The sequence below is a fragment of the Syngnathoides biaculeatus genome, chromosome 3 (genome assembly GCF_019802595.1).
Source record: "Syngnathoides biaculeatus isolate LvHL_M chromosome 3, ASM1980259v1, whole genome shotgun sequence".
Classification (NCBI taxonomy): Eukaryota; Metazoa; Chordata; class Actinopteri; order Syngnathiformes; family Syngnathidae; genus Syngnathoides; species Syngnathoides biaculeatus.
In genome coordinates, this window is record NC_084642.1 from 2,067,546 (window position 1) to 2,094,087 (window position 26,542).

At 43.6% G+C, this 26,542-nt stretch overlaps 1 protein-coding gene across 5 annotated transcripts in view; it reads left to right on the top strand.

The window, feature by feature from the left end:
- Nucleotides 1-26,542, top strand: part of znf536 (zinc finger protein 536) — a 402,786-nt gene that overhangs the window by 65,395 nt on the left and 310,849 nt on the right. For all 5 annotated transcript variants that reach the window (XM_061813494.1, XM_061813495.1, XM_061813493.1 and 2 more), the window contains one exon: nucleotides 10,343-10,412. The gene's annotated coding sequence lies outside the window, so the exon portion shown is untranslated. The remainder of the gene's footprint in view (nucleotides 1-10,342; nucleotides 10,413-26,542) is intronic.

A 26,542-nucleotide genomic window follows, 5' to 3' on the forward strand; every position in this document is an offset into this window, starting at 1 on the left:
CCCCCGCCCCCTCCCCCGGAGGATTTAAGGAAGTGGCGTCGAACCGTCGCGCTGGCGGTTTTGTTTGGATAAAGTCGCATCCTAACGATTATATAGAAGCGCTGATTAGCGCCTAATTCACTTTGTGCCTAATCTCATTTGCATAATGGCTTTTATTTATTTGGAGCCTGCATTTTATTGTTTTGCCACCATTTAGCGCATTAAATCCATTCACAATGTGCTTATACACACACACACACACACGCACGTGTACTTTTGTATACAGTTGTGTGCTTATGCTAATGGGTCTAAGGGCACAGCTGGTGGTTTTGTTGTTGTGGTGTTTGAATGTGACAAATGTGAAATATTATCTCTCTATATATTTGGCGGCACGGTGGATCAGCTGGTAAAGCGTTGGCCTCACGGGTCTGAGATCCCCGGGTTCAACCCCGGACCCGCCTGGGTGGAGTTTGCGTGTTCTCCCCGTGCCTGCGTGGCTTTTCTCTGGGTGGGCACGCCGGGCATTCCTCCCGCATTCCAACAACGTGCAACATAAATTGGACACTCTAAATCAGGGGTCACCGACGCGGTGCCCGCGGGCGAATGGTAGCCCGCAGGGACCATATAAGGCGCCTGCAAGCTATGTTCTAAAAATGAATAATAGAGGCCACAAATTACTATTATTTGTGCTTTACATTCTCAATTTGTCTTGCTTACACGTATTAAAATTTGAAAATACCCTTTAATGTCATTTACTACAAGGATTAAAAAAAAATATAGATTTTATGTACGTGTAATGAACTTTTTTTCCACAAACGGGTGACGGAGCCCTCCGTGCGATCGGTGCTCACGAAGTAGCCCTCCGCCTCAAAAAAAGGTTGCCGAGCCCTGCTTTAAATTGCCCATAGGTGTGATTGTGAGTGCACCCGTTTGTTTCGATGTGCCCTGCGATTGGCTGGCAACCAGTTCTGGGTGTACCCCGCCTCCTGCCCGTTGACAGCTGGGATAGGCACCAGCACTCCTGGCGACCTTCGTGAGGATAAGCGGCAAAGAAGTTGGATGGATTATACAGACAGAAATACACACAGTGGAACCTCGGAATTTGGACTAGTCGGGGGTTGCACAAATGAGACTTTGACTAAAAAATGCCCCTGAGTTCCGTCCAATTGTCGGAGTCGGAACCCCCGAGCGTAGCTGAATAAAAATGGAATGAAAGGGAGCCCGCGTTGCCAAAGGAGTGACGAACTGTACAAAGCAAAGGCCACAGATACGAGACGAAATGGAGAAGCTACTGGACAATTACCCAACCAAATCACAGAGGGTGACTTCCTCCTTCCCTCTTGGGTCCCTCTGGTGGCGTCACACTGCCACCCAAAATTGAAATGATCCACATTGAAGTTGCTTGAAAGTTGATCCGTTTTTATTGTTTACATACAATGTGTAGATGTTCGTACATCAATAGGAATTGACTATTGGGAGGTTGGGAATGGATTCATCTCCTTTACATTATTTCCTATGGAAAACAACGTTTTGGACGGTGAACAAATCCAACTTTGAGCACTTCACAAGAAGGAATTATGCGGAACGCACACACATCCAACCATTTTTCGAGCCGCTCATCCTCACGATGGGTCACGGGGTCAGAGACTGAAGAAACAGGAACCAGAAGTGGAGGCGGCACAAATGAAGATGTTGAGGTTCTCGCTCGGATAGGGTTAGAAACGAGCTCAATAGAGGGAGGGACAGCCAAAGTTGGATGTTTTGAAGACAAAAGGTTAGAGAGAGCAGACTTCGAATGTTTGGACATGTCCAGAGGCGAGAGAGTCCGAGGACGGAGCTGCCAGGCAAAAGAGCGGGAGAGAGGAAGACCAAAGAAAAGCTTGATGGATGTTGTGAGGGAGGACAGGAGGATGCACGAGATGGGACAAGCCGAAAGGAAAATGGGTTCTTGACTTTCGCAGTGAAACACAACAGAAGTGGCTGTTTTGCGCATCGCTAGAAAGAGTCCGCGGGTACGTGCGAGCGGACTTATGCTAATGGCTGCCAGGGCCCAGCTGGCGGTTTGTGTTGTTTTCTTTGCGTCGTGTGCAAATACGAACACATGACCGATCCTGGCCTGGCCGCTCCGGACACGCGCGAGTTCTTGTGTTGGGCGCTCGAGTGCCAGGCGGGTGAAGGGGTGGGGTGGGGGGGGGGGGGTCCTCCTCCTCCTCCTCCTCCTCCTCCTCCTCCTCCTCATCTTCCTCTTCTTCTCTTGTCCACGGCTAAGATGGCTATCGTGACGTGCCAGCCGCGCTGAGCTCCCCCCGATTCGCGCGGCCCCTCCCCGGCAAACAGTCTCCATCCAGCCGGGACGCCCGGCTCAGCATAAGCCCGCCGCCTGTCACCCCCTCCCCCGGCGTGCGCCAGGCTTTGCTTCAAATAACCCCGGGTCGCCAAGACGGGGCCCGGACGGGATTCCCGGGATCAAAACCGCATCTTGGTGGGTCCCCCCCCCCCTCTGAGGCGTGATTGACTAAATTCGGAGGACCAACGACCTTCATAACGTCACGATTTGGATTTAAAGCGAACTCCGTCAGTGTGGAACGTGTCCCCTGCAAAGATTGTGATCGTCTGTGACAAACACAGCATTGGTTTTAAATTTTGTATTTTTATATTTTCACCTGCTTTAAACACGTTTAAAGTTATCACAACAAACGTAACTTTTATTAGAAGACGTTTTCGTGTATTCATTCTGCCCGCGTTCACCTTCGCTGTCAAGAAACGGGCAAATATCGAACATTTCGGGGACAAAATGAAGACTCTCGCTCATGTGCTTGCTTCAAGAATTTTTTCACTCCAGGTGGAAGTTTTCTGTAAAACTGACAGAACAAATGAAAAAAAACCATAACGAAACGTGAAAGTCAACAAACTCGATGTTAACATTTCAAGGGAAATGCAGTCGGTAAGCTAACAGAAATTAGCGTCGACGTTGCCCTAATTATAAACTCTCAAACTTTCCACTTGAAGACACGCAGCGCATATAACAATACTTCAAAGAAAAAGAAAAATTTACATGAAAAAACCTAAAAGCTTTTTGCCAAACAACTTGCGATATAGCAGGTGCGTGAATGATGAACCATAATACAGTCCGGGAACCAAAAAATAGAAGTAAACCGTGGATGATACAAAGCAGTAAGGTGAGAATTGCTCATGAAATTACAGAACAATAACACAATTTTTCAAGAGTATCATGATGCACTGATGGGTGACAACCATGAAATCTATGTTTAATGTGGCCCTTGAAGAGTAACTCACCGTTGTCATTATTTTTGCGACTACATCGATTCGATAACAATACAGCGATTGTTCTACACTGGGGGATCTATGATACAAAATTAGAGCGATTAAAACCGGTAATTTGAAATGAATTTATTAACCCAAGTTATTGGATATTTTATTGATAGTACATCATGAAATGGTGGAATAACGTATATTGTGATAAAACCATGTGCAATACATCACAATATGTATTATGAGCGCGAAGGAAAAGGAACTCGGGTTGACAATATTTTGATTACGATATCACCATAATCGTGATACGGTGATGAGTGTATGTTACTTATTGATGATTTCATTTAATGTGGGCATCGAAGAGTAAAATGAGTATTAAAACAAAACTATTGATAATGTCGTTTATGAGTGGGCATCGCAGGGGCTTGTCCTGTTTTGTTTTTTAGTTATCCCAACATAGTTCTGTTATTGATAGATAGGGGGGAAAGCAATGTATAATACGTAATATCTATTAGGAGTATGAATCGTAGATTAATTTAATGACTCAATGTAACAATACTGTTTTGTCTATAATATTACCATATTTGCTTTGCAGTGACGGATAAATTGGTCACGACATCAATTCTGAGTGAGATACGCAAAGCAACCGTCATATCAATCTATTATCATAAATACAATAAGTACAACCAAAAATAATGAAGAATTTGCGCGACCATCTAACAGAAAAAAAAAAAAAAAAGGGGGGAAAACAATTTTTTGTTCACTTTTAATTTTTAAAGCGGTGAGGTAATATGAACCCGTTGGCCATATTTGACGAGAGATGCCGACAACCAAACACGGTGACGTGCGCGCGCAAAGGATGGGAGGACGCCGCCTCGCGATTGGCCGGCCGCCTGTCAGATAGCCAAGCTCTAATGGAAAGGCGACAACGGCGCCAAAGTTAGCCCGATAAACTTATATGTTCAGCCGTGTTTGTCCTCATTAGCATGCCGGCCGTGTTGGAACAGGCGGCGCCCGCGCAAGGCAAACAAAAGCAGAGCAAATGTGAAAAGTATGATTATCAATATTGCAGATAGCGAAGGGATGATGATGATGACGACGATGGCCTTTTTTTACACCCCCCCGCCGCCAGCCGGCCTATCTCCGCCCGACAAACACGCTCTGTGCTCCTCTGCGTCCTCGTGCGATAGCCGCAGTCGCGCCCGTGCGTACTCGTATTTGTACTCTACTCACAATACGAGTATCAGATGTGGAATGTGTATCCAGGAAACCAGCTGATATCTCGCAGATCATTTTTTAAATGCATTTTTACAGTATGTAAGCAACTCCAAATGTCCAACAAAATGATGAAAATTATATAAGCTGCACGGTAGCACTCAACTCAACTCATCTTCAGCTGAAGTTTACTGTCAAAATTCAATTCAATTCAATTAAAATGGGCAGTACGGTGAAGCAATTGGTTAGACTGTTGGCCTCACAGTGGTGAGTACCAGGGTTCAAATCCTGGCTCCGCCTGTGCGGAGTTTGCATGTTCTGCCCGTACCTGCGTGGGTTTTCTCCGGGGTTTGCTCCCACAACCCTAAAATACGTGCGTTAACTGGAGACGAATTCAGTGTAGCTCACCTCCTGCCCGATGATGGCTGCGATCGGCTCCAGCACACCCGCGCCCCTTGTGAGGATAAGCGACTCGGGAAATGGATGGATGGATAAATGAAAACAAAGAGAAATAAACATTTTGTATTTAACAAACAGGTATGTCTGCTAGCATTATGCTAACACATCATGGGGCGAAAGACCTCGACTGGCTAATGTGCAAAACCACATGGAGAGAGAAAATATAGCAACACTCATAAAAATGACTAAAATTTCAAATTCCTGCAGTTTACTGAGGGCTGACCTCAGGTGGGCAATGCGTGCACAACAAGGAGAGGCACAATACCCATTGAATTGAATTGAAGCAAAAATGTGGCAAAAACTGGTCGAAATAAAAGTCTTAAAGCACTACCGTGTGCAAATCACGTGCGGTATGTTGCACCGTCGGACCATTTCCGTGTAGCGCTCGTGCACGAGACGTCGCCATTTTCACGGCGCCATATCGGCCGTCAAACAGAGCTGCTCGACATTGAACCGGAGGAGAATATTTACAATACCGGAGCCCTGTTGTGCTGTTGGTTGGCACAACAGATGAGGCAGATATTCCAAGATATATTTCTATGGAATACCAGCTGAAAACACCAGAAAAGATCGATGGATTTCGGCAATTAATTAGTGTGGCCGCAATACGCTTCCGTGTACGGAGGAGCCGACTCCCCTGTCCTGTTTTTTTTTTTTTTTTTTTTCCCCCAATCATAGTTAATGAATGCGGTGTGTGTAAAACCAGGGGTCATTTATTTAAATATTGGTATTTGTATTGAATACTTATCTGAAAAGATCGATGGATTCCGGCAAAGGTTAACGTGTAGCTGAATACGCTTCCGCGTTCACGAGCCGTCAACCCGTCACGACGTCGGATTTATAGCAACGAAGTATTTGTATGCATCCAAATTTTTCTGTGTAAATCTTGGCAACTTACTCACGAGATACGTGTGTAGATCCGGGACAAGCGCAAGCGAATTAACAGTCCAATTTCTTATCGGCGAAAACGTCAACTTCGGCGTTAAATATGGGTCATCTATGCCAAGTGTCTTTCATTTTTCCGCGTACCTTCGTTTATTATCAGCTTCTAAATGTTTAACAATATCGGACAAAACTCTGGGCGTCATGCTATAAGACATATTTTCGTTCGTCTCAACGGACTATACCAACGGACAAGGCTTTGTTTGACCGGCAATATGTCCAGTCACGTGATTTCGGTGACGTAGGTGCACGCGCTCGACGGGTATCGTGATACCTTTTTGTGTGGGTGTGCGAATGTTGTGGCTGACTTTGTCTCATTAGCGCATTTTAAATTGACGTGTTTTTAAGATGACATTTAAGCTTTAAAAGGGCTTTGTTGACGCACACATGTACACACACGCAAACGCACACTGCCAGTCAAGTGTGCTTGTGTGTGTTTGTGCAAGTGTGTGTGTGTGTGTGTGTGTGTGTGTGTCTTAATAGCAGACTGCTGGAGCAAAATAATTGTCATTTTCCAGCCAGTGGCTGTAAAGTCATACAACATAATGAAATGTATAAAAAAAAAAAAAAGAGCGAGCGGCAAGCTAAATCAAATGAATAATTGAAGGCAGGAAGGCGAGAGGAAGAGGAGGAGGTGGACGAAGAAGAGGTGCAAATGGAGCCACGGTGAAGAGTATCATTTAGCTTGACGCCGCTAGGTGCTAATGTGGTAATGGTGGCAATAAGAAAAAAAAAAAAAAAAATCTAAACAACTTCCTTGGGTTCTCTTCATCGATTAGTTCTCGCTGTACGGCGAGGCCACGTCCTAGCATGTCGGCGTGAAACTGAAACGTTAACTGGCCGCGTGCGCTCGACACAGGCCAACATTTCGGATGGACAAAAATTCGAGGGAGGCAAAACACTGATGGGGGATCCAGGTAGAGAGGAAAAAGGAAGATATGCTTTTACTTTTTACTCGATTTCGTTCTTTTATTGTTTTAATATTGGTCATGTGGAACTTTATTTTACAGTTAATGCTAGAAGAAAGTGCTAAACGAGTGTTAGAAGGGTACCACAGGGAGTCCTCGGTCTATAATTGAGATCCATTCCCACGCTGGCGACAAACTGAAGTCGGATTTCACCATTGAAGTCAAAATTTACGATGGCAGCTGGGATCGGCTCCAGCGCTCCCGCGACCCTTGTGAGGATAAGCGGCTCCGAAATTGGATGGGTGCACAAGAACTAAAATACATAAAAATGAATAAGATGCTGTACTTAGCATGACGAAGAATGAACGGAGGCTGTGCTTAGGCATTGCTAAGGAAGCGTTTGCAGGTTGCCCTCGCTAGCGGGAAATTCCTCCTCGGCGTCGTTGGCTTTCTTTCAAAGTTAGAAAATTATGTAGTGCCTTTTCCCTGAATGAACATTAGGCTGATATTTTTTTTTTTTCTTCACAAAAAAGTTTCTGCTTGATCACTGTACCCCTCAGAGAGGCGAAACCCTTCACGTGCGCGAAAAAGGGGCTTTGTGCTTAATAAAAATTGATACAGTTGTCCGGCCGAAGCCCAAGTCTTTACTGACGTCGGTGTTATTATGTTAAGCTTCGTTTCCATGGTAATTGCTTTTCTTTTGGCTGGACCAGCATTGCCAAAAAAAGAAAAGATTTGTTCCTTTGGGCCGTAATGTGTATTAAAAAAAAAAAAAAAAAGAGCATATATATATTCTCGGCGTACAAACGCATATAAAAGCAACGTGCCTGAGCAGAAACACGGTGAAACATGGTGCTGGGGACAAAATGGCGGACAAGCAAAACGTTTTAAGTTGAGACCATTTTAACCAAGGATTTTGTCATTTAAGCATCTTAGCATTCAGTGTTAGCTTAGCATCTAGCAGTGCTGTGTCCATCATCCAATTAGCATCATTACTGTCCTTCTCCCATTCATTTTTTTTTACAGTTCTTTGGTGTTTCACAGTTGTTACGTTATTTCGAATATGATGCGAAAATGCTAATAATCAATAATATGATTGGAATTAGTGTTTTTGCGTTGCGTTAAGGCGGTCAGTCCATGAACGGTTAGCACAACTACGCATATTTAGCATAGCTGGGCTCATTAGCTGCGCGAAGACGTCATCCCGGTTTCAAATGAATACCCGAGCACGTGTAACACACGAACACAAGATTGATGAGCTAAATATTAAGCATATTGATTGAATATAGATTATCGATGACTTCATCTTTGTTTTTTGTGCAAATCTTTCCACCCCCCACCCCTTCACACACACACACACACACACACACACACAAAGTGGTAAATCCACAATTAGCATGTGGTCCACCTGTCCTACATCGCGATGCTATCTGGGACACACGCACATGTGTGTAACGGAGACACTTTTATTGTCGAGCGAGCAGGCAGCTGCCGATGATGCGAACAGTCACTCAAGGCCGACGTGCTCAGACAGCCCGTATTCATCGTCACCTCTGATGACATCGCTTCATTGTTGTCAATAAAACACCTGCCGCACGCCCGCCGCCGCCGCCGCCGCCGCCAACTCTCGGCGGATCCCCTTCAAACATCACCGCCGTTCTCTCTTTAAGCGACGGGCGGTGTCAAATTGTCCACCTGGCCGCCGTTTCGGGTCTGATCTCATTCAAAATCAATAGAGATTTTGCTCGACTGTGGAATTCAGGAGAAAAATGAATAGATTTCTTGCAGCAAAGGGGAATCTTGAATAGGAGATTTGTGAAATTGCGTCCAATGACATGAAGAAACAGGATGTGCCTGATTTGTCCTTTTGAAACTACCGTACTGGTTTTGATATTAACCGCCACTTTAGGTCTTATTCTATTCAAAATCTTGCAAAGGATCTTGCATTCTTTCTTTTTCCCCTCACTTTTATACTCTCTTTGAAAGCTCAAAATCAATGAGACTGTTTTCAAAACTGGCCGTGTACGAGTGTAGAAAAGCCGCCTTATTTTGTTGAAAATCGATCGCTGATGTGAAATGCTCTGATGTGGATTTCCCGTTCCTGTGTATTTTCAAAACTGTTGCAAGCCCGGCCGGGACCCTCGTTTTCCCGTTGTCGCCAGATCATGACCCACTTTTGAAGAAGTGAAGAACCAGACGCAACATCCATGGTTGAACAATCGCCTTTTAAAAGCCACGTACAGTATAGCATGTTCACGTTCTTCTTGTTTACATATGTCAAATTGAACAAATGATTCTCTGAAGACGTCGGTCTCAAGGAGAACAAGATTTTACCAAGTTTGGTTTCAAGCACGTCACCAGCCAAAGTCATCGTAATTTCTCGCGTGTTAATGCATTTTTTCCCTCCAAAAAATTGTCAAAAGTCAATAGTGTTATACATAGGTGTAGGGGAAAAACAAAACATTTCACATTTTTAATAAATACATGCTGACAGCAATGGATGTTTTGCGGGAGGACGTGAGGTGTTAGAGAGGAGGAGAGAGGCGCGATAGGCTTAAACGGGAAAAAGATGACACGCTGTTGGGACCCCTATTGGGACGAGACGAAAGAAAAAGAAGAAGATGCTGACAGCAGAGGTTACGAGAAAGGTGTACACTTTCATTCCAATATGCCACCGCCACCTAGAGGTTAGGAAAAGCGTTCATTCCAGTATGACTGCATATATGTACACTTGTGCTCATAAATTTACAAACCATGGCAGAATTTGTAATTTTTTTTTTTTTTTTAAATATGACCGATGACTGCAAAAACAACGATCATTATTTATGATTATGCTTTAGTTTAATGATAATGGTTTTCTGAAATGCTTGACAGTTTAATTTGATTCCCATTAAAATTAAATGAAACGTTTCGCCTTGCGCACCGTGGTGGACTGCTTGCCTCACTGTGATGACGTCAAGGGTTCAAATCCCAGCGCCGCCTGTGTGGCATTTGGGGCAAGTTTTCCCCCTGGGCCCCAAGAAATTGATGAGACTATTTCCATGTAAAATGTGTTTCGACTTGAGAAAGTTTCCGAAATGTATTAATTTCGTAAGGAGAGGTACCACACTAAAAAGAAAGTATTGAAGTGTTCAAATAAAGTGCTTCACTTCACAATAATTAGTTTGCAAAACTAAGAAAATGCATACAATGCTATAATGGCAAAATTATGCATTGTCAAAAAACATTCTCCATTGGTAGAAGGTCTTTCCAGAAATTTGAGGTCAACTTTGGGGGTGCGCATAATACACGACAAGTTACTCTTGTGTATCACGCACCGGAATGTAGCTGTGGATTTTTCCGTGGGGGTGACGTGACTTTGCGCGTGTGGACTACGACGACAAGTGCCTTCCATAACCGTTTCTTCATTCTGACTGCTTTCAAAATCAATCGGCTCTTGTTTTTCCTCCCCTCCTTAAACTGTTCATACGCGTTTGATTGTTTGAAAAAAAAAAAAAAAAAAACTGCTCGCGTTCCCGCGTGGACAAGTGGGCCTCAGTGACGTTTTAATCTCGTTTCGATTGCAGCGTTGATAGCGAGCGTCTGTCGCCTCCTCGGAAGAGAAGAGCGACGATGATGAGGAGGAGGAGGAAGAGGGTGAGTAAGTAAAGCAAAGTGGTGTCCAACAAGAAGAAAAAGTATGATTGTCCAAGAAGTATTAGTTCTCTTTTTAATTTTAGCACGGCTGCGGCGAGGCATTGAAATGAATGAACGCTTTCCATCCAGCTAATAGTAATCCATAATCCCGAGCACGCGCGTGCCAAACACAATGTGCTCGCCCAGATTAACGTTAATGCCTCCCCTGCTCAATTTAGGAAATGTTGGAATGAACACTTTTTTTTTTTTTTTTTTTTTTTTTTGCGCTTTGGAAGCCGACGCGCTGGCGTGTGTGCCGGGGGGTGGGGTGGGGGTGGGGGGGTTGAGATAGGAAGTTGGACGAGCACACGTCCAAATTAGGGCGAACGGCTCCAACCCCGGCTGGTGTGATTGGCAAGACGATATGTGCTTTTTAGCGATTTGGGAGTTTGAATGACAAAGGCACCCGCGATACGATTTTATTGATAATATTACTGTACGGTGATACTATTGATAGTCATTGAAAATCCCGGATGATAAAACCATGATAGAGATGTTTATGCCATCATCGGTGTGAAATACAGACACTGGTTCTATCTTTTAGGGGTGATAATCACAGCAACATGTACAAATAGACATATTTAATCAATTGTATAATAATGGTGACTGTATGATGATTGATATCACAGTATCAGTCGTTATTTCCGAGACCCACGGAGGTACCCATGGTACAATATCATCGCAATAATAGCGCTACAAAGTACCGTATCATGATACGGTTTTGTAAAAATTGAATTTATCAGAAGAAAATCACTTGTGATATATAACGATACTGATTAAAATCACAATACGACGATGGTGTATATTAAAATAATTTAAAAAAAAAAAAAAAAAAGTTGATCAATGGTGATATCTGTGTAGGGTGGGCATCGCAGAGTAACCCATGAAAGGAAAATGGGATATTTGATCGATCTTATGATGATACCATTTTAATGCATATATTGGAAGAGAACCAAGATACAATACATGATGTATCATTTTGAAGAAGTTTTAAAAAGCATTTCCTTCCTTAGTTCCATGGAAATTGTTACATATCGCATACTTTGCCACTTGTACGGTGAGTTTGTCTCATTAGCGCTTTTACATTTGCAGCGTTTTTTTTAGATGACATTTAAGATTTTCAAAGGTTTTTTTTTTTTTTTTTGCTTTGAGTGTACGACGGAGGGGGGGGGGGGAAGGTTGTTTGAGAGAGGAAGTTGGATGATGACATGACCAAATAAGGGTAAATGGCTCCATCCTGCCTGGTGTCATTTTCAAAGATGATTTGAACCTCCACACCCCGCACACACATTCTTTCTCTCTTTTCTCTCTCTCTCTCTCTCTCTCACACACACACACACGCATGCATATGACGGGAAGTGCGAGACAGAAAAGTGGAATAATTAAAGTCGCCGTTTCATTTGCGGCAACACTTCAAATGAATTCTCGTAATGATCCCGAAACCTTGAAAAGGAAAAATCCAATCAAACATTATCGGCCGGTTCTCATTTTCCTCCGACCCCCCCCCCACCACCGCCCTCCGCCCCTTCTTACGCGTACCCCCACCCCCCCAATGTGGGCCACCGTGCACGTGCTCATGAAGGGCGTGCTCGCTCACACACAGACACGATGTGGGGATGATCGAAATGATGCTTAAGAAAGGTCAAAGGACATAAAGGTGGCAAAAGGGTGGTCGTGGCGGTGGGGGGCTTTTTTCCCGGTCGCTACGTGGTTTTGATTCATCAGAAGAGGTAAGAGCCATGACAATCCACCAAAGGACCACCTTGAGTCAACCACAAGTGTATTCAGGCCAACTGAAAAAAGGACCACCACGAGAATCCGTCAAAACTGCACCTGGAGAGCGAGAGTCAGTCGAAGTGCCACCGTGAGAATCGACCATGACAGCCATGAGTGTCAACAAAATGAACACAGTACCCTGCCAAAGATTTTCGATAGAATTTGTTTAGAACAACTTGTTCTGTAGAACTTTGGCTGTGGCTTTCTATGGAATTTCAATAGAGCAAAATGTTTCTGTAGAATTTCTGGAGAAAGGTTTGAAGAACAGAAAGCGGCACGGTGCTCGAGCTCAAGTTTCGAGAGAATAATTTATGCAGAACAATTTTCAAGCAACATCAGAGTTAATACACATGCTGGAGTATTTGTTACAAGGTATAAATACTGTCATGACTGTGGAGATTTCAAAATCGGGCGATTCCATCATGGAAAGGGTGAAAAATCGGAAAGCAGCTGTCGGTGTGTTGAAGAGGGCACAACGTTCACAAACCGCTTGGCCGACAGGCCAAGGACAAGTCATCTGACCAAATCCGCATCCACAGTTTAAAAAAAAAACAAAAAACGCTCAACTGGATTTTCATCTTGAGTACCAAAATGACCAACAAAAATAAGCGGCTGACATTTTGTCAAATTCGAGTACTACAGTTTGCAGAGAGAAAATTTGACGCTTATAAGCGTCAAGTACAAGACTGAGAGTCAGTTGAGGGCAATATGAGAGCAAAGAAAGAGGCAACCATGAGGAGAAAGACCAACTAGCAGAACTAGCGGCGACTCTCAGGAAGAACGTTCTGGAAGCTAAGCTGCTGCTGGCTTTCCACAGGACCGTCGTGGCGGGATGCCGGATGTTCACCGGCGCCCAGGAGATCGCCACCGGCCGCTCTCAGAGCGACGAAGACCGTTAAGGAGACTTCCCATCCTGGTCGCCACCCGTTGGAGCTGCAGGTCCCGCGAAACACCGACGAGCAGCTTTTTCCCTCGAGCCGTCAACTCCTTGAACTTGTAACCGCAAAATAGAAACAGCACTGTCAGTACTGTTTTTGTTTGCCTTTCTTAATTCTCTGAGCAACAATACGTCACATAAAGTTCAGATGTTCCAGTAGGCTTTTCCTGCCCTTCCCCCCCCCCCCAAAAAAAAAAAAAATCTTACAGTGAACTTCCACGGTGTGAATGGGATGTCATTTTTCAAAAACTAGACGGGTAAAAAGAGAATTTCCAAGCCTCTAAATGTGTGTTTCAATCGTAATTTTGGTCATTTCCAGTAGCTGTTTTGACTTTTCTTTTCCGTAATATCATAAAAAACTGTGGTATTTGAACAAGGGTGTTGAAACTTTTTAAATCAGCGTAAATAGGACAATGACTACAATTTCCCCCAAGGATTAACGAAAAGGAAATGGGCAGCTACGGGAAAAAAAAACCCGCTTCATTTCTTTCAATTCCATTTGATGGTATTGCTGTAAATTTTTATAGACTAGAATACTCGACAGTATTTTTCTTATATTGAAAAAAAAAATGCTTTTGAGGGGTTGGGGGGGGATTCTAATGAGAGCCATGAGTCAAGCTCCCAGCCCCCATTACCACACACACACTCGATGTGATGCTGATGTTGTAAATGACGCTGAAGAAGGTCAATTGTCACAAAACGCCGGCTGAAGGGACGGCACAAAGGGGGGGGGGGGGGTTATTTATTTATTTTTTTTCTGGTCCCTGTTTTTTTTTTTTTTTTTTTAATTCACAAAAATAATCAAATCTTCTCCAGATTATTTCTTTGTCTCACTCCTAAATAACACCCCCGGCCCATTTTTCTTGGAGGAAACCATTGTTTGGACTTCACTCCCATACCTTTTGACCACTGCGGGGGTAATCGGGCGTGAATTTGTGTGCGTTGGGGGTAAGGGGGGGGGGGGGGGTTAAGAGGGTGTATTAGCGTACGAGTGGATGAGCAGCCGCAATGCTCAACTGACCTCTGGCTGCTGCCGCGCTTGTTGTGGGAGTCTGCAGGGAGCGCAGTGACCGTGATGCCTTCAAGTGCGCTGCCTTCAGGAGCACATGTTAAATGGAGTGATTGACACGACGGCCAATCTGCTCAGCGGGAGGCTGGAAACGAAGAGGAAGAGCTCAAGAAAAGCTCAACGAGGGGATTTCAAACATTTTTTTTCCCCACTACGTTGAAGGAAAATTCCGGTGAATTACCAGGACGGTCGGATTGCAAATCGGGAGACATTTGTGGCGTTCCGATTCTGGTACGTCGCTGAACCAAACGTCTCAGTCGACCGACCGCTTGCGTCACATTCCCGAACAATGCTCGATGGCTATGTTTTAGCCACGCTAACGTTCCATGTTCTGAAGTCCCATAATAATGGGAATAACATTCCAAAACATTGGAAAATGTAAAAAAATGACAGGGAAAAACATGCAGAAGCATGACAGTGATGATGGAAACGCGTGATTAATCCTATTCGTGAGCGTACTAGTAGGTTGAAATGATGATTTTAATTCCAAGTTTGATAAGTAGGTGGCATTACATTTTTTTTTATTCCGCACTTGTGAGGTTTGCAGATTCATCTTATCGGGGAACTGCAGTATCGCCACCGGCCGGAACTATCTTTTCAACATGGCCGATCCCTCTCGCCGTTCAAATCTGCTTTGATCAAATCACTGCTGGAGAAACCAAATCTCCACCCTGATGTCCTTGAGAATCGCAGACTTTAAGATTCTAACCTTCCATTCAGTCTGAAATATTGGAGAAATTGTCTTGGAAGAATTGATCGACCATCTGAACTCCAACAACGTTGTGTAGGACAATTCAGAGTCCCAAAACTGCTTCACCAAAAGTAGATAGCGACTTCCTCGTGAGCTCAGATTTTAGCCCGTCTTCTCTCCTCTTTCTACTCCATCTTGAAACAGGGTTAAAGTGGCTATTAACCCTTCTTTGTGTCTCAGAGAAACTCTTTGATTAGTTTCTGTGGCATCCCACAAGGTTCAATGTTTTGCCCCCTATTCCTCTGTGTGTGTGTGTGTGTGTGTGTGTGTCTGTGTGTGTCATCCCATCCAAAAGTATAGGAAAGTATTTGGGTTTCAGATCACAAGATTTGTTTTTTTTTTTTTTGGTATTTGGGTTTCAGAGCACAAGGTGAATATGATCAAATCAAAATATGTTCAGAATTCCAGCTATTGTTTGTTATCGACATCTCGTGTTCAACAACTCAGGACAGAACACCCACTTTACAGATATGGTGACTTTGGATGACGCGCTCTCCGCTCATATTTATTTTTTCGCGTCGACGTTGAAGTGAATAATCTCACGTATTTTTCATTTCAATATCTATTTTAGAATGTTTATAGGGATGACAGTAGACCTTTAAGACCTTACACCCCCCCCCCCCCCCGATGAAGTCCTTCGTTGTGTTTGGGGTCATTGTGTTGTCGTATGATGAAGTTTCTAACCAGTTAGGATGCATTTTTGTATAAACTGCCAGTGTATCTGCACGTTTTTATACATGGGTGTTTACGTCTTTCGTGAAATCTTGATAGATTCGACGCCTCTTTTGGATTTCGACCGCTGTTGCCCTCGTTTTTGACAAGTTTTTATATTTGAAAATTCCAGTCGTGGACTGAATAATGCGCAGTGGCTCCACAATGTTGTGTGCGTCTCTGTTTCATCTTCGACTCCACTTTCAGTTGACATTGAATCGTTTTCTCTCGCCGCATTACACCCGTGCACCTGTGCCGCTTAATGGTGTGTGTGTGAGAGAGAGAGAGAGGCAGGTGTGGGACATTAGTTATGGGGGGGTGTTCCTTGGACAAGACCGATGCATCTCTCTCGCTCTTTTGGTAACACACTTTGACACGTACACACCCGCACGTGGAGAAAAAGGGTGTTGAAGCCTTGAGAAACGTACTCGATTGAAATTTTAGCAGAATGGAAAGAGGCCCCGCTTGAAATTGAAGGGGAAGTCGCCCATTTTGTTCCCGGGCTCAAGTTACAGTGGAATAAGCCCCTTTCGACAGGTTTCACCAATCAATACACAATTGAGACGGCATTTCTGTTATAATAGCCCGCAGGGACGTCTCTGCTCCTCCGCATTGAGAGGAGCCAGATGAGGTGGCTGGGGCATCTGATCCGGACGCCTCCCCGGTGAGGTGTTCCGGGCACGTCCCACCGGAAAGAGACACCGAGGACGACCCAGGACACGCCGCAGAGACCATGTCTCTCGGGTGGCTCGGGAACGCCTCGGGATCCCTCCGGAAGAGCTGGAAGAAGTGGCTCGGGGAAGGGAAGTCTGCCTATCCCTGCTGAAGCTACGGACCCGGAAAAGAGGTAGATAATGGAGGCATGGATGGATGGGACTTATGCCTGAAATTGAACAGGAAGTGGGCCGTTTTAGTTTGAGGCAAAATTCCTTTGGTCACACCACCTAGAAAGTTAGAAAACAAATCAGACCCCGAGACCAGTTTCGAGGAGCGACATGAATTTCGGCGGACATGAAAGCCTGTAATTGCCCAAGAAGTTTGCAATTTGGATGTGAAACGGCCATGTTGGGCGCATTCCAGGGCCCCTGCCAGGGAATTCGCCCAAATCGGAGTCACGAATTCTCCCACGCGAGTCGCTAATTTGCGCACTTTTTTAACGACGCCATCCGGAGCGGACAGAGGATGTCATCAATGGTCATCTCAAGGATTCGGCATGAAAAAGGGGCCAACGAATGCGAATAAACTGCTGAATTAATCATCTGATTGGTTACGGGACGAAAACACCTGCGCCACCCCGCCCATCCGCCCTCCTTCCCCACCTGCGCCCCCCTCCCCCCACCTGGCCTCTGCGATTTCTCACTTGGCAGGAAACGGCGGTGACGACAAGCCACTCGCCACGAAAAACAAACGGACGCCGTCCATTAAGTGGCGCCGTTATGAATGATGCGCATTAAAGAGGAAGTGCAAAAGCCCCCCCCCCCCAAAAAAAAAAAAAAAAAAATCGCCCCTTCCCCCCTTCAGCTGGCGCTCGTCATTGTGCTGACACGGTGAGAAGAATGAGTGCATTGTTGCCCTCGTCGACATCGGGGGAAAAAACAAGTGACGCTTCAAAGGCGAGCTGGGAACATTAAAGCAGGAAGTCGCAGAGTTAAGACGCTCCAAAGGTCGTTTAATGTGGGGGGCGGCGGGGGAAGTCCCCCCATAAAATATCACACAAAACTTCACTGTCAGGTTGTTTTCTTTTCAAAGTGCTAGCCTAGCATGCTAATAGGCTTAGCCAGGTCATTGCAAATGTGACAACAAATATAATTTTTTTCCTCATGGGTGTTGGGAAAGAAGCACAATACATTTAGAGCTAGTAGCCTAGTATGCTAGCGTAGCATGCTAGCAAGATTCTAGACATGGTACTAGACGTGTAACTCATTAAATCAGTTTTATTTGAAAGATGCTGTGGTACATCAAGAGTTAGCTAAAAAGTTAAGTTTCTAACCCAGTCGCTAGAAATGTCCCACCCAAAAAATGTTTACTCGAATGAAAAGTTTAAATTCAGATGGGGATTTAATCAAAAGTGCTAGCCTACATGCTACCTAGCTCCTAGCCAAGACGCTGGAAATCCTTCCAGTTTCTGTAACGTTTATCATCTCTCAAAAATGTTTGCTCTCTCTTTTTTTAAGGACGATACTAATTAAAAGAGTCCTAGCGTAGTATGCTAACTAGCTCCTGGCAACGTCATGAGAAATTAAGTCAATGAGGTTTTATAATCTACCCCCCTCCCCTCCCACAAATGGACATTCCAGTTGTTTTTATTGAAAAAGTGAATAACAATGACATTATTCAAAAGTTTTGCAGTTTTGTTTTTGGGTTTTTTTCCCCCCTTCAGTGATGAGCTGGGATTTTATTCCAGAAGTTTGTTTGTTTTATTTATGTATTCATTTCTTTATTTATTTTCCGGAGCAATTCTTTTATTTCCACAGAAATAACATTTATTTCTATTATTTAGTAATGTCGGGAGGGGGAAAAAGTTTCAAAGCTTGTTTTGTTTTTGAGAGAAATTAAGAAAATCCCAAAAGGGAAAAAACAAAGAGCAAAACTATCTTTGAGTAATGTCGTTAATTTTTTCCCCGCTGTAAGTCTGTGTGTGTATGGGGGGGGGGGGGGGAATCTTTTTTTTGTCCCGTTTAGGAAAATTTTTATCAATGAATTAAAATTTTTAGTGACATGGGTATGCGCTATTGAGCATGCTAGATTAAGACTCTTGGCAAATTTACATTGTCACTTTATTTATTTATTGGTTTGTTTGTTTTTCTTTTTTTTTTTTTTTTTAATTTTGCATCAAGAAACATTTCTAAGAGATATTTAATGAAACATGGATAAAAGCTAGTTTCCAATCTGTTTCTTTTGGATAACTCTCAATTTCCCCATGAATTTCTATTTGATCAAAAATGTATTTACTTTATGAGGGACATTTCTAGTGACATGGCTGGAAAGTTGTTGTCCTGTGCAGCTTCTATTTTTTTGGACTAATTCCCAACCTAGCTCAGATGAAACCGATTCACCAGGAGCAGGTCTTGACGTAGCTTAGCATTCTAGGCTAGGAGCATGCGAAGTACAGGACTCCATTTTAAAGAAAAATATGAATATTGAAGGATATATATTTTGACATGTCCAAAAAGTCACTTTGTAATAACTATGCTAGTACAATTATTTTCGTCCTACTGTATGTCTCGGCTGACTTTGGATGATGTTCTCGTTTTAGCCGCCGATGCTCGCGCTTGCGAACCTTTCATGTGGCACCAAACACGACAAAGTTGAAGCGTGGCTGCATTTCAAATGCTAATGCGGCGCTAAAGTGATTAATAATTAAACAATTATGGTCATGAGTCAATAAGTTGTGCGCACGGTTGTCATTAGTCAATGATGGCGCATAAACAAAGATTTGACATTACCAATTCAAATGTGCAGGAAGGAAGAAAAGTGGAGCATGTTGTTGCTTTGCATCCGCTTTTGTACCCTCCGTCTTGTCGTCAACACTCATGATGTTTTTGAATGGAGATGAATATTAGTATTCATCTACCAAACCAATTGAACTTGACATAGCGAGCAGCAACTTAGCATGTTAGGCTTCCTTTTAGCTAGCTCACAATATCCCCAATTTATTATTTTTTTGTTGTTGAAAAAAATACGTTTTTGTGGGATTTTGGTAGTAACAGCACTCGCAGCTAGTTAGCATACTAAGCTAGCAAATTTTGCTATCTCATAATGTCCCCGTGAGTTATTTTCCATCCAGCCGCTTTCCGAGCCGCTTATCCTCACAAGGGTGGTGGGACTGCTGGAGACTATCCCAGCTATCTTCGGGCAGGAGGGTGAGGGTACACCCTGAACTGGTTGCCAGCCAATCGCAGGGCACTTAGAGAAAAGCACAATCACACGTACGTGCAATTTAGAGTCTTCCGTTAATGCATGCTTTTGGGATGTGGGGGGGCCCAACCCGGAGAAAAGCCACGCAGGCACGGGGAGGACATGTAAACTCTACACAGGCCGGGGCCAGGATTTCATCCCAAGTCCTCAGAAGTGTGAGGCCGACACGCTAACCAGTTGCACAACCGTGCCGCCCAGTTATGTGAGGTACATGGCTAGCAGCTCGTTAGCATGCTCGACTTACATTTTTGCTTAATTTCCAATGTCCCCCCCCTGAGAAACATTTCTTTTGACATGGCTAGCAGGTAGTTAGCATGCTAGGATAGCAATTTTCATCAACATCCAATGTCCCAGTTTGTTTTTTTTGATTTTTTTTTTTCCTGTATGACATTTGTAGTGACAATGCTAACAATTAGTTAGCATGCTAAGGAATTACATTTGTTTAAATAACATCTCTGAATTATTTTCATTATTTTCAAGGCAATTTCTGAAGGCAATGGTTAGCAGCAATACATGCTAGGTGAGAACTTTTAGCATTCCTGATGAACTTTTTTTTTTTTAAACATTAAGAACATTTCTGGTGGGACTAACCAAGCATTCTAAATCACTGCTAGCCTTTCAAGTTCTATCACAGTTTGTGAACAACTTTGCATATTCACCAATTTCCATGGAGAATTAATCTCACTCATATATAAATCCAAGTAAATATAAATGATACGCACTTATGTATAGAGACTATATTTTATGTATATTTCTGTTTTGTTTTTTTGATTGCGGTAGTTTTTATCAATGTCCTGACATTAGCGGTGACTTCCCGTCATCTTGTCGTGAAAATTTTTCCCGCGGCGAGCGTGAAAGATGGAAGATTAAAAAAAAAACAAAAAACACGCAAACAAAGGAACGATAAGACGCGCTATACACGGGGATAAACAGATTGACGAGTGATAAATTAGCAGGAGCCGGGCCTTGTTTACGGCGCTCATTTTCCCGCCCGCACCTGCTCATATCCCGCTGGCCTGGAGCGCACATTCCCCTCGCTTCCTACCCCCGCCCCCACCATTTTCTCTCCTTTTTCCCTTCTATCCTTTAATACCTACTCATATGACTAGTACAAGTACTATTGAACAGTATAAGTTTGTACAAACGCAATTAATGCATCTTCTCCTCCTCCTAAGTAGTTGCATTGATCCCCCTGCTTCACCCTCCTCGCCTGGCCCGTTGTCCCACTTCCCACCGTTGACTTGCATTTCCTCGCGTAAAGCCACCCCCCGAGGGCTTCCGGGAGCGACGTTTCCCTCCGTCCGCATTTTGGACACCGTTAGACCAGCTCGTTTGAATATTAATCACACCCGCGGAAGTGATTGGACGTGTGTAAACGTGGTCTGAGGGCGCCGCCAGTCAATATGTGTGAAGACGTGAGGTGGTGGAGAGGGGCGGGGCGGTGCATTCTGAGGGTGGGGTGGGGGCTCCGTACCGTATGAGTGTTTACGCAGCAAATGATAAGAATATAGAGACAGCGTGGCTTCTTAATAAGCGTTAATCACTTGCTCTCATTTCTTTGGGTTGCTATGGTAAACAAGTGACACTTGAGGCTCAAGTACACACACACACACACACACACACACACAGCCCAATAGACAATCACACACCTCACATGCACAACTACTCATTCATGCACGCACACAACCAGCATTTACAACGAACACACACGACTGAATAGCACCAGTGATTCGAGCCATCATATTAGTTGAAGTAGCGCTAGCTGTAGTAGTACTAATAAAAAGTGCTATTAGTTGTCATGGTGGTATTCGTTGGATTGACTATTAGTATTAGCAGCAGCGCTGCGAACAGCGAACGTTACTTTGGGCGTACCGTGCAAATACAGCGTTTCAATTAGGAGTTCAACCGGTATTAATAGTAGGAACGAATAGCACTGATAGGTTGATTAACAACTCAGGTGTGATTGCGAGCGTGAATGTGCCTGCGTGGGTTTTCTCCGGGTACTCCGATTTTCTCCCACGTCCCAAAAACGTGGAGACTCTAAATTGCCCATAGGTGCGATTATGACAGCGTTCGTACGGGTCAGGGAATTTCTGGAATATCATGGAAAGAAATGTTCACCTTTTCCAGGTCTTTGGAAAGTCCGGTAAATTAAAATTGACTGGCGCGATCGCACTCGCAAATCTGCACAATCGAGCACGAAAAATCACGCGTGTAAAATTTGCTACGAGTACAAATCCATAGACATTCTCAGCGCACATGAAAACCAATCCAGCAGTGAACCACAGTGCTTTTTAAAAAAAAAAAAATCTCATTTATAATTTTTTTTTTCAAAACGGATGCACACAGTCTCCTGATAGTTTACCTGACTGCGCTCACCTTCAGCTCTTAAAGGGGTACACTCATAATTACAAACAGCGTCCACCCACACGGTCTGGGCAGCGTCGAGCAAAGAGTTTAGACATGCTGCTAAAAAAAAAAAAAAAAAAAGTGCTGTTGCTTTAATCAATGTCGGGTTATGTGAAAAACAGACTAAAAAGTGGTGCAACTGGATAAGATTTTCTCTTTTTTTTTTTTTTTTTTTTGAGTAAAAGAGGTCTGGTCTGAAGCCAAAGTAGAAAGTACAGGATGAGATGGTGTATAATGTTCAAATTCCACCTTTTGTACAGCCTGATCGAAAATGAAAGCACAGACAATACAGTGCATAAAAAGCTAATTCTGTATTTTAAATATAGGCAACATAACATTAACCTTGGATGAAAATATGTTCAACATATAATATTTTATATTTTTAATGACCATAGATTTCACAGTCATCACGATGCGCCTTTTGATAAGCTTTGGCACTTATTATTTAAGTGAAAATACACGATGGTATAGCTGAAATATTTCTGTCTACCACAATCAGTCAATCCAATATTAGTCATGGAATTTTGTATTTAATACTCGGAAAGTCATGGAAAATTGATGGAATTTTGATTCTCTGGAAGTGTACGGACCCCGTTGTGAGTGCGGCTGTTTGTCTCGAAGTGCCCTGCGATCGGCCGGCGACCAGTTCAGGGCGTGGCCCGACTTTTGCCCGAAGATAGCTGGGATAGGCGCCAGCGTGCCCGCGACTGGCGTGACGCTAAACCGTACAGAAAATGGACGGATGGATGAATAGTACTGATGGCGGTATTGTCGCCGTTGCCACATATAAACGAGTGTGACGGATAAAATGAGTGCGATGAAGGTTGTCAGTGTTGATGTTTTGACTTGGGGAGCATTTCGGGGGGGGGGAAAAAAAAAAAAGTCAATAAAAGGACATTTCTGAGCTCATTTGCATCTTGATAGAAGTCAATATTCCGTTGACGCCACATGACCCGGAAGGCCCCCGCCGTCCACAAATAAAAGCGCACATTAAAGAAAAAGAGCATGCGGTGATTGAGGTTAGCGTTAGTGTTGAAGGACACAAAGAGCGTTACGGCTGCATTACGACTGCATTCGTGCGCTATATATAAAATATGTAAATGTGACAGTCACACGCCAGGATGGGAGATGACAGCTGAATTATAGCCGCCGCCGTGCAATCCATCAGGCTTTTTTGTTTTTTACCGCCGCCGCCGCCGCGTCTTTAAGAGTCGACAAAGGCCTTTAATCACGCTCTCAAGGTTGTTGCCGTTAGCATTGTATTCCTTTAATAGTTTCCGTGCCTCCATTAATGACACATTCCTATGTAAATACGCAAATGCTCCCTCCGTCGATCATTAAAATATTTTAGGGGCCAATGAATATGCTCACGCTTGTCCTTTTTTTTTTTTTTTTTTTTTTTTTTTTAAACTAAGGAGAGTTTCTGGTTCTCTGATAAAGGTCAGGGGTAGAATTGCTGGCTCCAATAACGGATAATAAGTAAAGTTCTTCATTGCGGCGTAAAGGTTTGAGGCTCGGTGCCTTCTTACGGTGTAAAGTTGCTCTGTAAAGTTCCCACATCCAGGGTGTAGTTCATTGGTACAGTTTGTGCCTAGTTGGGGTAAAGTTTTTAGTTTCAGAGTACTTGTACTTGTTCTAGCGTCGTCTATCGGTAGTAGGTAAAATTTCTACTTCCAAGGATCAGTTCAGTTCTGGGGGGAAGTTCCGATGTGCTTTTCCTAGTTCTAGACTTGGTCCTTTTTGTTTTTTCCTCACTAAACATGAAATGTTTGAAGTGTGTAAAACGTGCAAACATTGAGAATGATTTAAGATTCGATTGTTGAGATTTTGTTAGTATTAGTATTATTAGTTTTTTTAGCTGGGCCAAAAACTAGCCCAATGTTGCATACGAGTTCTTATGTACAGTTCCTCGTTCCAAAGTAATCTGTAAGGTTCCTTGGTACAGTTCCAAGTTCTGGGGTAAAGTGCCTTCATACAATTGCTGGTTGTGAAGTAAAGTATCAAGGTAATGTGACCGCAATTTCTCGAGTATATTGCGCACCCCCAAAGTTGACCTCAAAAAAAAAAAACAAACAAAAAAAAAAAATCAGGAAAACCCTTCTACCAATGTACTATGCGCACCACCAATTTGCCGCTACTCATCCGCTCAGAACATTAGGAATATTTTGCTAGGTTTGTACTTGTATTGTTTTTCAAAAAAGTGCCTGTATAACAATCATTAATAATAATCGTTGTTGATGTGCTGCTGTAGCGGTAATATAATCTCGGGACAGGTCACAGGACACGCTTGTCAATCGTCAGAACAGAATCCCTCTACCAATTAAAATAAATGCTCAATGATCGCACAACATTTTATTTATACTGTTGATACCACGTATTACAGTCTTAAAAATAAATACAATTTAACACTGTTTAACGTAGCCATTTTTTTTTTTTTGCATGAAATATTTGTGCGTAGTGCAGTTTATCCACTACATTACACATCTTCGGCCATGGCTTCAAAAAGAAGGATCTGACTCATCTCCAATCCGAAGAAGATCCACATTAGCTACCTTTGGTGCGTCGCTGTGGAACTCATGACCGATGACTTGGTCGAGTTCCGGTGCTTCTCGCATTGCGTCATGAACATCCCATCTCGCTCCCGCCGCACGTCACCTTCTGTGCCATCCACGGCGTTTGTGAGGAAACCTTTTTTTTTTTTTTTTGGAATCCGAAGAATTTGGGTTGCGCTGCGCAGCGTTTCCCCCTCCATTGGGCTCCAATCTGTCGCACTGTGGCCTCGGGTGGCTAGCAAAACAACGTGAGCTCAAACTACGAGCGTAATTGAGCGACCACTTCAATTGTATGTGGACTCCCGTTTTTTATGTGCCCATGACGCTCGTTTTGCATAGTTTGAGCGTGAAGCCACTGAGGCGAGCTATCGTTTCGGACTGCCGCGCAACTTCCGGCCCGAGTGTTGACACATTTCTTTTCAAAGCAGCTGCACAACTTAGCCGTTGCGGTCGACATTCGTTATCTTAGTTTAAGTGAAAACAAACTCAACGGGCGCTCGTTTCTGATCTTCGGTGCAGTAGCAAGAAGGATGCTACGCTAACGATCGTTAAATGCAAGCTCCCCGAGGAGCTCAGGTGAGGGCTGCACATTACCGTAATATACTGTCTATAAATGTGTAACACAAGACAGCGAGTATCATATCGAAATATTTCTGTATACATTTTTTTGCGATTGTATTTTTTGTTTTTCATCCATACCTAAATATAATGTGCTCAATTAAATTTTTGAAAATATATTTGGAAAAATGCGCACATTCTTTTCAACTTTTTTATTTTATTTTTTGAGTTTACGGTACGAGTTCTGGACTAAAATACTTTGTTAGAGTTACTAATTCTCAGGTGAAGGCTTTTCGTGCAGTTCCTTGCTCCAAGGGTAAATTTCCACGGTACAGTTCTTTATTTACTAGTCGGGTTCCTAGTTCCAGGTGAAAATTCCAAGGTAAAGTTACCTAGCGCTATTTAAGGCGGTATGTCGTAGCAATCGTACGATTTGTCGCCACAGTATTGGTATGTTTTGAAGCACCTTTATTCATTTAATAGTTTGAATGCCACATTGGTATGTAAATATGAGCGCTCTTCCTCCCTCCCTCCCTCCCACAGCCATCAAAACATTTTAAGGTCCAATGAATCCGCCGCCTCACACACGCGAGCTTGTCTTTTTTACTAGCGCTGATGCAATAAAAAGCGATTGATTAATGGAGACTTTAAGGAAGTGATGCGAGGCGATGATACAAATAACGCGCCCGCACACACACACACGAGCAGGCCTTTGGCATCCATTCATCAGCCGCCATTTAAAGAAAATGAAAGTGCATATTTTCATCCGGCGCGGGCTAACATATTAGCATCAGTGGCCGTATCTTGAAGTATACGCCTCGACGCTTTGCAAGGAATGTTCAAAATACACCAAAAAAGCAGACGCTTTGTCATACTTGGAGCATAGAATGTCAATCGAGCGTTCGTCATCAATAATGTTGTTACTTTGGAATGGGACGTTCATCGCTCATCAGTTGTAAGCATGTCGACAATTTGCAAGGTGCAGGATCAAATTTATTAGCCAACTACGCTAAAATGTACAAGAATTGTTTTTCTCTAGTACGCATTGGCTCGTATATAGAGTATATTTCTTTTGATAGGAATAGGATAAAGAGTGTGCCACGGTGCCCAACTGCGTAGCGCATCCGTCTCACAGTTGTGACGACCCGGGTTCAAATCCCGGCCTCGCCTTTGTTGAGTTCGGATGTTCTTCCTCTGCCCGCGTGGGTTTCCTCCAAGAATTCCGGATTCCTCCCACATTTCAAAAACACGCGTGCCAGGTTCATGGTGGAGCATAAATTGCCCTCAGATGTGAATCAGATGGTGACCAAGTTCGGGTGCCCAGGGTTAGCCGAGATAGCCGCCAGCACATCTACGACCCGAGTGAGGATAAGCAGTACCAAAAATGCACGGACGGATGGTTTTTCGTTC